Here is a 17,038-nt window from a genome sequence, read left to right on the forward strand (position 1 = left end):
GTGTCGAAAATGCTCAAGTCAAATATCTTGTATCAAAAATGTCTGACTCAAATTGCTCAAGTCATTCACAGTGGCGGAACAATTGTACATAGGGCCTCATGGCAAATACTGGTAGATAGGGCCCCCGTGTAGCCTGCAAAGATCAGAGCAGGGGCCCCACCTCAATAGAGCAGAAAGCTGAAGATGTCACACAGCCGTTTTTACAAGTCCATTCTTAAAAAATGAGACAGAGCACCACCTCAGTTTTTGGATATGTTAAAAACAGACATTGAGTCTTTCTAAAACTGTAAATGTCATAGTGGTGAGTTCTGTCATTTCTTTTGTATAACATGGAGAAGATGCCACTAATATCAATGTTTCATAGGAGCTATGGAAGTCACCCAACAGTGGGTTTTTGAAAAATCATTGTGACCAAATGAGGCAGAATACCATCACAGTTTTTGGAAATGTTAAGAACAGACATCTAATCTTTCCAAAACTGTTGATAATATGGTGGTGAGTCGTGACATTTTTTTTAATGACATGGCAAAGATGGCACCAAGTTTCAGTTTTTCCATTTTAAAGACTTCATATAATCTAAACTGTTCATCGCAGAAGATCAGTCTTTCAACACAACATGCACAGAATGGTTGGGAACATACAGTGTCCATATCAAACCTCTGTCTTTAAAACTGTGCTTACCACAGTCCTTCAAAGATGCCCACAAATTCAAAGGTGAGAATTTTTCAAGCAACTTTAGGCCCCCAGAAAACGGTGGTAAATGACAAGAGGATAAGTGAAAATCGACATTTCACAAGTACATGTTCCAAATGTTACCCCTTGAAATTTGTAAGGACCTACTTAAAGCAGTTTTTTGGATACGGCAATCTGAAAGTGGGCTCTCTGAGAACTCTGTTCCGAACGAGTCAGGGGGGTACCTGACAAAAACATTTTTAATGAAAAAACTATGAGGAATTGAGAGCTATAATTTTGCACTTTTCCTATTGGGACGTTTGTGAACCTCCTTGATTTTTTTCTGCCAAATCTGAGATGGTCGTGCGGGATGATTCGGAGATTTGGCGTGGAATGACCCATTAGTAATATACCTAGGTTGATTTTACTTTGTATATTCACATCATTATATTCACATCATTATAGGCTGCACTGTGATGGGGCTTTAGCATGCATGATGTGAATTTATTGATAAAATGAAAATGAATGAAATGAAAATGATTTTTTTAAAAACGCTTTTAATATCACACCAAACAATGTACACACACTTTGACAAGAACCATGCAACTACACACATACCCTGCAGACAATATACTATATATGCAGTGATGTACACAGCACTCATGTCACAAATGTACAACTAGGAAACATTTCAAGTTAAGTTTGGGCAGGCTGTCATCATGCTTTAGCGTACGTATCGCACGCTAGTGCATGGTGCGACGCATTTTGACTAGTGACGAGGTTTGCGCAGTTTTCCCGCCGTGTCGGCGATTTTGTTTTGTCACAGCGCATTTCTGTTACTAAACGCAAATATGTTTTGCTCTGCCCTAACCAAAACCACCCCTAAACCTAACCTGTCAGTGAAGTAATGTTTCTGCTGCTTTACTTTTGCCAAGAACAGCGAGATTAGGCGAATTTCTACCTAAATTGTGCCTAAACCAAAACCATCCCTAAACCTAACCTGTCACAGGGCGTTGTGGAGCACGACTTAACTTGAAAATGCGTATTGGACACACGCGATAGTGAGTTCAAATCAGCGTGTCATAGATACGCTTAGCCTATGCATGATGTTTGGGAAGGGCACAATTCATAAAACTCAGAAACATACAATGCTTTTTCAAAAAAGGGTTCTATGTTCCCCGCTGCATCCAAGTAGACTGCTGCCACATTGCTAAGAGCAGGTTGTTGTTACATCTCTGACAGGTTAGGTTTAAGGATAGTTTTAGTAAGGGCACATACAAAAATGGATTTTAGTAAAAGTTGTCAATTCATAGTAAATATGTGGTAAATATGAAAGTAAGAGGAAAAATACTACAGGTACTGCCTTTTAATACAGACTATACAGGTATGTACAACATTATAAACATTGCTGTTGATTTCATGTTCTTCAGACGCCAATCATGCCAGCAGGGTCTACTGAAGGTCTCTGGTCACTGCGTCCTCGTCATACTGCAACAGGCACTCAGTCTCACTTCTGGGAGCTGTAGAAACAACCAACAAATTTATACTTCACCATGCACCTCATATTGACATAGCAAATATATTAATAAGGAAGTCATATTGAGCCCAACAGGGATAATCTCCTATTTCAGTCTTCTATGGTCTCATGCACTATGTCTCCCTGCCAGGATATGTAGGATATAAGAAAATAAATCAAAACATAGCAATGCACAGCATTGAGAACTTATCTATAAAGTAGCACAAGTCATATTGCCAATGTAGGCCAGGGGTGGGGAACCTATGTCTTGAGTGCCGTTTGCGACCCTTGAGGCCGGTTTATCTGGTCCCCGATATAATTTTAATGTTATTCAGCTTCACATAAAATATGACATATTTTGTAAAGGAACCTTAGAAAATACATTTGCAATACAATTAAGTTATATTCAGGGAAGCTGAAGAAGGTGGTGTTTGTTTAAATGTGGCTGCCTTCAATATAGGTCTAAAGTGAAGGGGGAAATCCTGGTATGTGTTCACAGTATGGCCCTTGGAGAACTTTTACGGCCCCTCGGGTGAATTTGAATTGGCCCTTTGAATGAGAAAGGTTCCCCACCACTGACGTAGGCTATAGGTTAAGCTTACCCTCTTTCACTCTTCTGTGGTGAGACTGTGCCCATTTTGGGTTGACCTCCACACGCGTCTGTAGCACAGCACACAGGATTGCAGGACACAGCATCCTGCAGGACACTACAAAAAAAACAAAAAAAAAACAAGGGGAATGAATAAATTACCTGACCAGTTATTAAACAAATGAAAATTAATGTGCCAGAGCTGTGGTAAAAGTAACCTCGGGTCCAAATCATCTATGCCTACACTGTAAAAAATGCCCGTTGAAATTACGGCAAAAAACTGTCAAATTGCAACAGTCAGTGACCGTAAAATGTAAAACAGTTTGTCTCTGTACTAAATACAGCAAGCTACTATTAAGTCAAAAAGCACTACATGACTTTATTTTTGACAGGTGTCATATGTAGAAAATACTGGACTGTTATCTGTAAACGAAAAAATATTGGAAAATACCATTAAGTGAAGATGAAATAGTCAAGAAACGATACATAACTTTATTTTTCACTGGTGTCTTATGTAGAAAATACTTAACTGTTCACTGAAAAGGAAATATTTGAAAATACTGTTAAGTGAAGATGAAGTAGTCAAGAAACGGTACATGACTTTATTTTTCACTGGTGTCATATATACACAGCAAATTTGTCAGAGTTAGATTGATCAGACTGGTTAGACTGTGTTCAGCCAAAATCTAAACACCAAGAGTTGCAGCAAGACTACACAGTGTTATTGGACTCCTCTGGATCGGAGTTGTTGAGCTAAGAGAGCTAGAGAGTTAATGTTTAATTCCCCAGAGAGTTATGAAAACCATGCCTCCTCAAATGTCAAATGTTTTGGCAACATGAGCAGCCATTTTTGTTGAGTCCCCTATAAGTGAACCAAACTCAATCCTCTGTAAGTGAACCAAATTGTGAACCAACAGACAAAGAACTCTGTTCTGCTTTTCTTCACATTGTGTATACTACAAAAAGTAGGTGCACTTTCTGGTCGTGTTAGGCTTTTTGAGTCCTCTTTTTGTTCCAGGTGCAACTTGTCAAACCACTGATAGGCTGGTTGTAGCAGGCAGAGTTTGATGTCAACATGCTATTAGCCATCAATTAACTTAGATTACAACCCTCTGCATGTGTTCAAGTTCATCCTGCGCAACATTTCCCTTATTGGACTTGGAGGCTTTGCCATCAGAGTTTTCGAGTGAGAGGCAAATTGACAAAATAAACCTCTATAAAATTCAGAATATCCTTATTTACATTCCTCCTACCCAACAGAAAGCAATGGAGGTTATAATGAATTAAATATTAATTACTCCACAGAAAATAGATTGCCTGTCTGCTTGGCTCCAGGTGCCTCCACGTTGTAGATTTGACAACAGTGAAGCTGGCAACTGAATAAACTGTGCAACAGTTAAGGACATTTTGCAATAATTCACTGTAACTTATATATTTCTCCGGTAACAGCCTATAGTTTAGCCTCATTTAATGTGTAAAATATACCTATAGGCTAGTATAATCTGAAAAAGTCTACCTGGGACAGTAATCCCTTGATTCAGTCTCTTAGAAACAGCCCAGTCTATTTTAAACTGTCATTCTACCCCATCCAAATCAATCTATCAATCAATTCCTGACCTCACCTGAGTGCTAAGGGCTGTCATGTAATGATTAACTTACTGCCTGCACCTGCGAAATGCCTCATCACTCGATTCACATGGTTCACTTGAACATGTATTTAAACCGGGACTGTTGCATTGTGCTACTCACTGGTTGGCAGCTAGCTAGCTAGCTGGCTGACTGGCTGTAAGGCCGGCCGGCCGACCGGCCTGCCCTCACCTGGCCGGCCCGGCTAGCAGGTCACGTTGTAAGGGTGGCTGTATGGCTGGCTAACTAGCTTGTTTGTTAGCGTGCTTGCCCCGCTAGCTGTGGCCTTCATTTTACTCAAGGTTATTTTCAGGCCTTTTTCAAAAAAGGAATGCATTTTCATACCCTTCAGTGAGTAGAATCAGTCCAATCAGTTGTCTGATTGTAACTCTATAGGACTCACCTATTATGTGAAATGTATGGGAATTCCACTTAAATGCAACACATATAAACTTTGAATCCTACGCCTGAGCAACACAATTGTGCTGCTGGTTTAGCAATAAATTCTGTGGAATGAATAGAGACTCACCTTAAAAAGAAATGCTTTATACTGTAAATTGAACAGTCATACCGTCAAGGCATGAATAATTTCTGTTGTTTTAACAGAAATTGACAGTAAAATAGGCAAATGAATGCTGTGGAATGGTTAGTATTTCACTTAACCCTTTAAGCGCCACAATTTATTTTTCAAAAAAGCTGAATGTTGGCATGATAAATTCAAATGACTGTGGCTTGACACTGGTAACAGATAGAGCTTGACTGTCAATTAGACAAATATTGGGGATGACCCCAAGATTATTTTGGGAGTAAATATGCATACCTAATTTGCATATTATGACGTCATATTGTGGCGGCCATTTTGAATTTTTAATAATTTTTGGAAAATATTGATAATTTTCAATAGATTATTGAATTTATTTAGCAATATTTGACATTCCATTACTATCACGTAGTGCACATACACTATGGTCAAGGAAATAAATAGTTTTAGGCAGAATATATATATTATATATTGTAATATTGCAATAATATAATGCAATAATATTGAAATATATAATGCAACAATTACTACTTTTGCCTGGAGGGCCGAACATGTTTGTATCTGTAACCTGTACCTTTTTAGCTTGTGAAACTTTCACAGAAAGGGTCAGCACACACATATTCAATTCATATGTATGCCTATTTTTACATCTGTATAGCCTACTATGGCCTTTGGAGCAGGCGCTGTATAGGCAGTAAAATGGTTGATCATGGCACACTCTAGCTCAGTGACTTCTACAGTTTGTCACTTACATTTCACAAAACTAATGGGCAAACTGTCAACATAATGGGTATGAAATCACAAGTATTATGTCCATAGTATTGTGTCCAACGTAATTAGGCTACGTTATAGCCTGACACCTGAAGCCGATCAGGAACACAATCCCCGCCCCCTCGCATGGAGAGCGCAGCGCCCTTCCACCCTCTCCCCCGTTTGAGAGAAATATATCGCCACCTCTTTCGTCTTTATTTGCTGTTTTACTGATTTGTATAACTCTTACAAAGACAGTCAAAACGCTGTGACCAGTCTGATTGTCAACAACGAGTCTAAAACATTCATGTTTTTAGGGTTGCCTATGCGTCTTCTCTTCACCGTGCGTTCTATTACCAAAACCTCTCCATACGGAGATATGGCCACGTTAGCCGCTGCCATCCACCCAGTAGAAGTCAGAAAGAGGGACAGAATGAGTGCGTGTGTGCTGCTTGGTGAACAGTGTTTGTCTGATCCCAGGATTATTGCGTTTGCGTCCGGATAGGTGGCTACCCGCATCACCCGGGGCTGAATGGAGTGAGCGCAAGCTAACATACCAGACCCACTTCTCTCACCCCTAATTCCTCCACCAATACCTGTATGGACACTACGACTGCATTCGCCACTACCACCGACTCACTTGAGATCGGATAAAGTCACCGAATGAGTTTCAATGTGTGTGTGTGTGTGCTTAGAGAACATCCTTGCTTCGCATGTCGGCATCACTGCCTTCAGAGTTTCGCCACGGTAAACAAAGAGTGCTCGTCCGATCATTATCCTCCTCGTGAGATAAAAACTGTCCTTCGGAGTCAGAATAGGCAAATAACATGCTCAGAACTTCATCACGATTCAACTTCTCACTAGCCATGATGAAATAGCTCGCTGATAGTTCACTGATAACAACACAAACCCAACTCGCACGCCTCGAGTCACAGACGCAAAGTGGCTACTTCCGCATTTTGTGGTCGCGTCACAGGTCGCGTCTTTTACTGCTTCACCAAAGACTCTGTGAACTACAAAATGACGCAATCGTAGTCTTGTTTGAAAGGGTAGCATGTCTGCCAACTACTGGTAGGGAGGATGAACACTATTAAGACCGCTGGTTTGATCTACATGCGCTTTTGTTCATGATGACGTACCATCGCAATTCTGCGACTTTGGCGCTTAAAAGGTTAACAACAACAGGGTTGCATTGTTAATTATACAGCTGTATACCAAGAGCCTACATGAGTGTCACTGTTATTTAAACAGTAACTCCCCTTTATTGTAACATCTTGAAAATGTTGATTCTACAAGTCTTAATTTACCTTACCGTAAATCCATATACAAGATCTCTGTGTTTTATACGGTGAAAAAATGGCAACCACAGCTGCCAGTTTTTCACCGTAATTTTGACAAGATTTTTTTTTACAGTGTAGGGTGTGTGTGTGTGTGTGTGTGTGTGTGTGTGTGTGTGTGTGTGTGTGTGTGTGTGTGTGTGTGTGTGTGTGTGTGTGTGTGTGTGTGTGTGGTAAATCCAGTGTTCACATTATTCAGATATGAGAATTAATTCATTCATTCATTCATTTTAACTGACATTAGTACATACCCATATCAGTGCCATTTCACCCTGCCAAGACACTGGACCTGGGTCTATTGGAGCTCTCTGCTCAGGGTGTCCTCGTTATACTGCAGCAGGCACTGTTGTTTCTATAGTTCCTAGAAGCGAGACAAATAAATAAATACTTTGCCATGCACCTCATATTGACATAGCAAATGTCAATAAGCAAGACCTATTGAGCCCAACAGGGATAATCTTACACTATATCAGTTTTCTGTGGTCTCTTGTAAGATTGGCCCATCACCATTCTGCAGGACACTACCGTCTCCCTGCCAGGATCTGTAGGATGTAAGAAAATAAATCAAAACATAGCAATGCACAGCATTGATTACTTATCTATAAAGTAGCACAAGTCATATTGACAATGTAGGCCAGGGGTGGGGAACCTATGTCTCTAGGGCCGTTTGCGACCCTTGAGGCAGTTTTATCTGGCCCCCCGATATAATTTTAATGTTATTCAGCTTCACATAAAATATGACATATTTTGTAAAGGAACCTTAGAAAATACATTTGCAATACAATTAAGTTATATTCAGGGAAGCTGAAGAAGGTGGTGTTTGTTTAAATGTGGCTGCCTTCAATATAGGTCTAAAGTGAAGGGGAAAATCCTGGTTTGTGTTCATAGTACGGCCCTTGGAGGACTTTTACGGCCCCTCGGATGAATTTGAAGTGGCCCTTCGAATGAGAAACGTTCCCCGACCCTGACGTAGGCTATAGGTTAAGCTTACCCTCTTTCACTCTGAGACTGTGCCCATTTCGGGTTGACCTCCACACGCGTCTGTAGCACAGGATTGCAGGACACAGCATCCTGCAGGACACTTCAAAAAACAAGGGGAACGAATAAATGACCTGTCCAGTTCTATAAAAAAGAATACCCTGAAAAAGAACACCCTGTTGTTTCTACAGCTCCTAGAAGCGAGACAAATAAATTAAATACTTTGCCATGCACCTCATATTGACATAGCAAATGTATCAATGAGCAAGTCATATTGGTCACAAAGAAGTTAATCTTACATTCTTTCAGTCTTCTATGGCGAGTTAGGCCTTCAGGTGACTCGTCTTCGCCATATTATGAGACAGCAGCCTGTGAAAACATGGTAAATAGAATAACCCATTAACCTTGGGTCCTAATATAATACATGGACATAAACTAGCCTACATTATTTAGACAAGGTCCTCCACGTGAAACAATAAGAAAAAGTGACCATACATAATTTCAATTTCTTGAAGAGGCCATCTACACTTATTTGTGCAACAAGTGCTGTTTTGAGGACCCATACTTTTAAAGGACAGGTTGCCTACTGTTGCAAATGGCAGGGTATTTCACATTGATTTCGGGGTGGCGTGCTCAACTTGACCACTCTGGTCGACACTGAGCTCGCGCTGATACATTGGGCTCGCGTTACTGAGAGCTGCCGCCAGAACTACTCACGGTTAGCTTTCATAATATAGAACGCAACAAGGAAGAATCGGTCGGTTTGGTGAAAGGGCAAGGTGTTTCAAAGGATTCCCTGATTGACGCTCCCAACGCAGGACGCTCCCCTGTCGGCTCGCTCCCACTAGCCAGACTATCGGTCCCACCGCCATATAACGGAGCTAGTTATCTTTTTGATGTTAGTTTTTTGTTTCTAGCCCTAACCCTAACCTTGACCCTAAACCTAACCCTAACCCTAAATTGCTTGTATGTGGCAGTGTATGATAATACGTGAAATATAATCGGGTGGGACTACACGTCCGGGAGTGATAGAAACACCTGGGACTGCACGTCCGGGAGCGATCTCAGTTGGGAGTGTCCATCTACCACCGTTTCAAAGTAGCATGGAACTAAATTATATCCCACCTTTGACTTGATTTTACGCAGGTGGGTCTTGGAACCCCTGTGTGACTGCCTAGGTTTCAGGATAGAGAAAGTAAAACAAAAATCATTGAGTAAAATCGATGGGGGACAAATTGTAGCTTTTGTAGACTACGTCGCTACTTGAGGAAAAATAGCTTAACTACAGGGATGTTAGCTACTCGATAGTGACGCTACGACCAAGCTACTAGAGAATGTAATTAAACTAGTCGCTTCGCTACTGCCCAGCACTGAAAACCAACATACCCAGACGGCACACCAGTCTTTCCAACGTCACCTAGATGCTTTTTTGCCGCTGTAAAATACATTGGCAAGGCGTCTAAGCGTTAGTTCATCAGCGAAATGCCGGGCAGACGTGAAAAATGAGCAGTGTCCAGCATCTAGTTGATGAGCTAACGCAATAGCATGCTAACGGTAGCCTTTGTCTATCTTTAGGCAGGGAAAAGGCAACTGAGAATGAGCAATGTCAAACAATTTACCATCAACAAGTATAGTTAACATATTCACTGTTTCACCACAGCATTTTGTCATTACGATGCTCGCAAGTCATCAGAATTTCCTAGCGTACAGCAGCAACTAGTGTAGTCACATTGAGGGGACTTGAGCTACCAGCTATGTAAAGCGGCTGTGCCATAACTTAGCAATGGCGGATCTGTGTTCAGAGGAGCTATTCAATCGCTCTTGAGTACTGAAACTTTAAACCACAGTTGAGTAAAATGTACTTACATGTATATGAAGCCCATTTTCCGTTGGTATGTGAGGAACTTCCCCCCATATCGCCAAGAAACTTGTAAACCACACAGACAACGCGTGGTTCTGTTCAAACAGGAAGGTGCTGTTGACCGCGGCTGATGGCTTCTTTGTGGCTTGTGTGTGGAATTCGCATTGTTTTCGTTTTACTACCACCTAAAGGCTTGGTGTAGAACTAATTTAACCAGAGACGGTCTATTTTCAACTAACTTGAACAATCCTTGCTTTAGTTCAGAATACCATTTAAAAACCAGAGTGGCCAAGCACATTGATGTTTTTCCTCAAAAGCAGCTGAGGAACCTTTTTAATTCGAAGGGTCACTTCAAAATGTATGTCCAAGAAAGATCATTCAGATGATTCTATTTTGATAGCCTATTCTGTAGGTTCATTTAAATGTTTATAGCACAGATCAAATTGTTTGATCAACTTAATTTCTGAGCTTATAGTATCATAATAAAATGTACTGGCAGCAAAGCTGTGGCTAGTAGAAATGTTTAATGCAGGGGTGGGGAACCTTTTTCATTCGAGGGGCCACTTCAAATTCCTACCATGGTCATAAAATCCTCCGGGGGCCGTACTATGAACACAAATCAGGATTTCCCCATAAAATTTAGGCCTATATAGACACCTTTAGGCCTATATAGACATATAGACATCTTTAAGGTAGACACCTTTAACCCTATCGCGCCGGATGCATCATCTATGATGCATCAAATTCAAAGCCCTCTCCACGCTGACACAAAAAAAAATCCATCTCAAAAACATCCTGCGTGTCATTTCCAAACGTCCTGCAGTACGCGGAAACCGCCACAAGAGAGCAGCGGTCAACAACAAGTTGATCACAGCTCGGCGAAAAATGCAAAAATGGAGTAGAAGCGGTTTCCCTGACCGACGCTGAGATATCGACAAATTGCAAAAGGTTTGTGTACAAATTTCCGAAATATAACTCTACATCCTTTAATTTGAACACTTGCTTTGTGCAATTAATCAAGGAAGAGTTTATATTTTTACACCGTGTTGCAGAGAGATCGTGCTAAAACTGATGAGACATATAAGCACCATCCGGCGGTGGCAGGAAGTCAGCCATCAATGCATTTGCTCCATAGGGAAACTTACAAAGCATAACACGACGATCGCTTAACAAAACACACAAGTTGTTTTACTTCAAGACAAAGATATTGCCTTAAGAAACACGTTTTACTTGCGATTTTGAAAATGTAATGCAAAATGTTGAAATTATGATCTCGTAAAAAATGCATTGAAGTGAATGGAGAAATGGTCCAATTGTAGTAATGGACCCATATATTCAAATTACACATCAAAAATGAATAATGATCTATATTACACTCATAAATAGGTTGTTAAGCATTCGATCAGCTATGTTTTTACATAGATTTTAAAAAATTACCCAACCAGGCTGTGGGAAATGTAAAATATGGTCCTGCTAAAACAAGGATAGGCTTACAAAAATGGCAGGATCTCACTAAATATTTAAAGATAATCCTCAAATTAAATTGTCTGACAACTTTTTTAAATAAAAAAAAAGATGCAAATGCATTAAAAGTCATTTTTCAATGGTCATGAAATTGGAATTTTCATTCCCTTTAAAGCCTGATGCATCATATATGATGCATCAAATATCTCAGTGACCTTAACAAAATTTTGAATTTTTTTTTTACATTTCTTATAAGGGACCAATATTGAAGCAAATTCCAAAAAAATATAATTTTCTCTCATTGCTTTCATGGTTCAGGTTTCACAGGGTTAAAACAGTCCCCACCTTTTCTAGGTCCCCTGAATATAACTTAATTGCATTGGAAATGTAATTTCTAAGATTCCTGTGAAGTTGCAAAACATTATAATGATATCAGGGGCCGGATAAAACGGCCTCAAGGGCCCTCGAGACATAGGTTCCCTACCCCTGGTTTAATGGTTAGTGATTCTGAAAAACACCACTGGGCAGCGTGAAAAAACATAGCCTACACACACACACACATTTTAGTAAAAGGCCAAAAAATGCCCTAGGGCCCCCAACAATCCCGTTGCCTAGGGACCCCAAAATCCTAGAAACAGGCCTGCCGACCCCCCACTCCCTCCCACCCATCTGACCTCACCCCACCCCACCCCACTTGAAATTGACTGGGGCAGCTCCCGACCTGATCACTGGCATTTACATATTAAAGACTCTCCTAAGAAGGGGATAGGAGGGGGGCATGGGGGAGCCGCAAATGCTGTGGCTTGAGGTATGAGGCAATTTAAGGTGCAAAACTCATCCACAAATTCCTCTTTTCATGCAGTGTTGTAAAGTTCATCATCACATTGATCCAGGTGAGATGACAGAAGCCGAAAGGAAGCTTTGCAGCATGCAAAAGCGTTCAGATATGGTGGTGGATTGGGGGCGGGGCACAGTTCTACAGTCAGGGTACCTCTGTCGTGGTGACTGTTGGCGGGGGTGGGACTGTTTTATGGTCGCATAGGAAAGTAAAAGTTGATTAGAGATGACACATAGGAGGAGACAGTTTGTAAAGAGGTATCCTGATTGTAGAACTTCCCGCCCCCCATCATCCTCCCCTGACCGAAGTGCCCTGAGCATGGTAGTGGTATCCTTACTGAAACCAATACCTATGTTGTCATTGTCCTTCAAGGTACCAATTCCATTGTACCTGTACAATGACAATGAAGTATCATTTGAAAGTTTCATTCAGGTGTTCCTCATTGAATTACCAATGACGGATGGTTGCACACAACAATATGAATGCAGATACCTAATGCACCATCAATGACAATGGCAAGCTACCTTATGAAGTCAACTCATAAGATGCAGCTGGTGATTGAAAGTTAAGTGTGTATAAAATAATTTGTCACAGGCCAGAGCATTAAAAATTCCTGACTTGTTTAATACATGGTTTTTTTTCAAATATTAAATCACCATCAAGGAAGTCAAGGTTGCATCAAGGAAATCATATCAACACCTTGTTTTATTTCCAGAGGTTGTTTTTTTATGACTTCTCTCAAAACGGTACTTCTCTCAACCATCTTGAATTTATTGCTAACGTAGCGGCAGTGAGAACATGTTGCGTAGTCACTTGATCATCTGGCCGATAGTACACTTAAAAAGATAAGGCCAGAATCCCAGAAACAAAATCAGAAATACTGAGCTGGACAAGCAGGGGTGTTAACTGCTTTGGCTGGGCCCGGGATAAAGTCGTCTGAAGAGACCCTTTCCCAATGCATTCAATGTAATGAGTACCCAATCTTTATTCACCCATGTCCTTGGCCCAGAACAAATCCCCACTTCTGCTTCCCTCTGCACTATTTGATCACAGGCTTATGTCACACCGCAATGCGCTTTACGATCATTAAAAGGAATGAGGCAAAACACCATTCTATTTTTTTGCTATGTTGTTAATAAAAATATCCTCTTCCAGACACAACAAAAAACAAGTTCACAGCTGGTGTCATACTTTGGAGGTATTGCTCTAAAAAATTGTGTTTTTTTTTCATGACGCCACTTTGGATGGATTTGAGGGGATGCATGCCACACTGCATTGAGATTTGAAAAGGCATTATACAAATGAAGGGGCAAAACACCATCCCAATTTTTAGATATGTTGTTAATAAGAATATCCTCTTCGAGAAACAACGAACAGAAAGTTCACAACCGCTGTCATATATTGGAAATATTGTTTCCTTCCCATGATGCTGACTTCCTGGAACTATTTTGGAACTATGCCATTGGCTCCATGAGCCGCCATCTTTGTGTGAAAATGGAACACAAAGATCAAGGGGATTGGCCACCTTCTATGGCTGGAATTGAGGGTTAAGTCAGAAATACTGAAATACTGAGCTGAACAAGTATAAAATCACCTATTTGGGATCAGAGATTTTAGGTTTTAGTGTACACTGACTTGGCTATTCGTTTTAGGTGTAGTAAACCCAATCTTTCTAAGGTAACAGGGCTTCTAAGGTACACCTGTATGTCTCACAGGAATGAGTATTTAAAATTCATTATAAAATAATAAGGCAAAACACTATCCCAATTTTTAGATATGTTAATAATAATAATATTCTCTTTCAGACACCAAACAGCAAGTTCACAACTGGTGTCATAGATTGGGAATATTGCTCCAAATAATGGTATAAATTAGTTTTTGCCCATCTTTGGACCTCTGCATCTCAACAACCATTGGACCCTTATATTAAATATGATGTGATGTGAAAGTCGTGGAACATATCTGACCATGTACCAAGGATGAACCTTGAATGTTGAAATTTGAGGTTTTTATGGACATCTGAAAACCCTTGCAATTTTAATTTCAAAGAAAAGTAGAGGGTCAGCATTTAGGTGTAATTTGACATACAGTGCCGCAAATTGTAATGTATGCTTGTCAGGTCTATGACTCTTAGCCCTGAAAAAATAATGGACCCACCACAAATAGTTTTGGAGATAATTGATTCTGAACATGGTCACTCAGGCAGTGACACCAAAACAGGCGGAGGGGGTGTCCTTATTGACAGATTTTTTTTGTGGAAAAAGAATGCACAGCTGAAATCTGCAATGGTGGATATGTTCTATTGGATGTTTAAGCCATCACATATATTTTATTCAAGCAAATCCGAGGGGGTCGAGTGGGGACCATTTGCTGATTCCAGCTGGAATGACCTCATAGGTCAACTGCAAGAGACTACTAATTTGTGACTTGACGTGATGTGTGAATAATTAGGCTACGCTATGCATCACAGGCATATTTAGCCGCACTCAGTCATTTGCTCATGGTATTGGGTGAATGTCCCGACCCTGTGTGTCCGCGTGCATGCATGCAGGGGGGGAAATACATCAAGCGTGCCATCACCACCCATCCCCCCGGACCCACGAAACCCACTGAAGATCCAAGCAATTGTAGTCTGTCAGTATTTTAGTGTGTGCCCAGGTAGTTGAATTCCTGGCATGGCCTGGTTATCTCAATCGTGATGTTTGCCCTCAGGCTAGTGTGTTCATAAAGCGCATGTTCGATTTGCTGTAATAGGCTACGATCAGTAAGCCTCAACTTGTCTGTCTTTTCTTTTCCTTCTTTGGATAGGCCTATTTTGTAAAATAGGCCTACGTTAAAGCCTAAATACGATAATAGGCCTAAATAATGCTAATAAAGTAAGCTAAATAAGTCAGGCCTAAATAAAGTTGTTTTAGCCTATGAACTCAGGCAATGCAGAAATTTGCGGAGGGATTTTTGATATCTTAGCCTATAATAGGCTACCGATATTATGGCTTTATGAACTTCATGAATACTAGGCTACAAGATCGGGTAAACAAGGATTGACTTGTAGACCACCAACATCTGATGCTGAAGTGGGGGAGGGTTGTTTTTTCACTTCAAATGTTCCCCGACACACACACACACACACACACACACACACACACTACACACACACACAGAGATACGCCGCTAATCGCTCTCTCTCTCCGTCTCTCCCTCTCTTTCTCATTGTTGCTATACGTGCATCTGGATAGGCCTAGGCAGTGGTCACCCAGCACATTTTCATACAAATGCTGTGTTTTTGTTTAAAATGAAATCTTTATTCAGTTATTTGTGAACAGTCTCTGCTTTTCTCTTTCGATGTTGCGTCACCGTGGACAAGTGTCTGGACAACTTAATGCAAAGCGGATAAAATGTTCAGAACGTGTTGAACTTTTCAGAACAGGAATGTTTGTCTGTGGGTGAGGGGGTGCGTTACAGCAGTGCAGTGCACGGGACTCACTGCACAGCCTTTTGTGACATGTGTGGCGCGACAGGTTATCCAGCCTCCGAAGGAGTCATAGTTCCTCCATAATCAACCTCACATTTTCCTAAGTTGCAATATCTACTCTGGCCACAAGTGCCTTGCATAGTTGCAATAACTTCTCTGGCCACAATCGCTTTGCAGAGTTGCAATACTCACTGTGGCCACAATCGCCTTGCATAGTTCCAATACCTCCTCTGGCCACAATCTCCATACTCAACCTTTAGAGTGTTTTTTCTCAGGATTCCTCCGAACGACTAAGTTGACTTTGGGTAAGTATAACATTTGGTAGAGACAAGATATGAAAATAACGAAAATACCTTGAAATTGAAAGAGCTTCAAATTGACTTTCAAATGGTAACAATATCTCAAAAATGTAAAATCCCACCATGTGAAGGGTTTTCCCAGATTGCATCACATATGCTTGGACTTGAGATTAAAAATAACTTAATGGTGGTGTGTCCTTAATGGTAACACACTGCCCCTGTAACCCTGTAACCCTGTACCTGCGTCTGGGACACATTCAGTTTGTTAATTTGTTTGTTTGCTTCATGTCAGCCAGAGCAGGTATAGCAATTATTCTACTCATTGAAACAGTGCTGGTAATTACTAAATGTTATGTTTCCATGAATGTTTACTAAATAATGATCTAATATCTATTTGTGTGACCAACCTACAGTAAAATTTGCTGCTAAAAATATATGTTTCTTGAAATTGAAAATGACGACCATGGAGAAGAATCACCTTAATAAGTGAAAGCGAAAGTGAAAGCCCATTGGGAAACTCCAACTCCCATTGTCATTGTGACACAGCACTCCACAGCACACAAGTGAACACTGCACACTGCACACAACGAAATTGCATTTATGCCTCACCCGTGTAAGGGGGCAGCCCTCAGTGGCGCCCCATGGGGAGCAGTGCGGTGGAACGGTACCATGCTCAGGGTACCTCAGTCATGGAGGAGGATGGGGAAGAGCACTGGTTGATTACTCCCCCCACCAACCTGGCGGGTCGGGAGTCGAACCGGCAACCTCTGGGATGCAAGTCTGACGCCCTAACCACTCACCCATGACTGCCACCTTTCTATGTATGGAAAGTGCAATTTCCCCAGTCATGATGAATACTGGAAATTTTGTGGTGGTGGTAGGTATTCATGAAAAAGGTAAAAAGGAGGAAGTAAAATACTAAAATAGTACACAGTGCTCCTTTAATGAACATAAAGTCTCACATGAATGCCCAGAGAAAATCTGATGAATACATAGAGAAGATAATGTACACGCCAAAGCAGACACAGTGGCACAGACTGCTAATATACAGAATTAAGCAATGCAACCTATATTATACCCATATTGGCATTGAAT

The 17,038-nt window shown here is 40.9% G+C and overlaps 1 long non-coding RNA gene across 2 annotated transcripts; it reads right to left on the reverse strand.

The window, feature by feature from the left end:
- Positions 1 to 2,023: 2,023 nt before the first annotated feature.
- On the reverse strand, positions 2,024 to 9,968 carry LOC134460605 (uncharacterized). Of its 2 annotated transcripts, XR_010037112.1 has the most exons (4): positions 9,876 to 9,968; positions 8,309 to 8,378; positions 2,791 to 2,895; positions 2,024 to 2,192 (listed from the first exon to the last, which is right to left on the reverse strand). It is a non-coding gene; the product is annotated as an uncharacterized LOC134460605 (long non-coding RNA). The 2 variants fall into 2 exon arrangements; XR_010037111.1 differs by lacking the exon at positions 9,876 to 9,968 and having other exon boundaries at positions 8,309 to 8,444.
- Positions 9,969 to 17,038: the final 7,070 nt, after the last annotated feature.

This window comes from Engraulis encrasicolus, chromosome 13 (assembly GCF_034702125.1).
Source record: "Engraulis encrasicolus isolate BLACKSEA-1 chromosome 13, IST_EnEncr_1.0, whole genome shotgun sequence".
In the NCBI taxonomy this organism is placed as follows: Eukaryota; Metazoa; Chordata; class Actinopteri; order Clupeiformes; family Engraulidae; genus Engraulis; species Engraulis encrasicolus.